The sequence below is a fragment of the Dipteris shenzhenensis genome, chromosome 2, assembly GCF_047967505.1.
Source record: "Dipteris shenzhenensis isolate YYH24624 ecotype China chromosome 2, Dip_SZ_1.0, whole genome shotgun sequence".
Classification (NCBI taxonomy): Eukaryota; Viridiplantae; Streptophyta; class Polypodiopsida; order Gleicheniales; family Dipteridaceae; genus Dipteris; species Dipteris shenzhenensis.
The window spans coordinates 63,709,463-63,709,730 of NC_141597.1; positions in this window are offsets into that span (position 1 = coordinate 63,709,463).

A 268-nucleotide genomic window follows, 5' to 3' on the forward strand; every position below is an offset into this window, starting at 1 on the left:
AAAATCTTCTATATAGATGCAACTATGATATCAGCTAATGATAGTGTACTGTAACATGATCTTTGGATTAGAGAATCCAGTCTTTGAGGCTGTCAAGAATCACAAGATAGGTATGGGCTGAAAAGCATGCAACATTTGTGAGACAATAAAGACTAAAGAGGCCTATAATGCTGTTCCAAGACATACTGTCTGACAACTATAGGAAAACATATAATCATAGCAGCCCCATCAAGCACGCCATCCATGTGACAAATTCCTTTAGACTAAA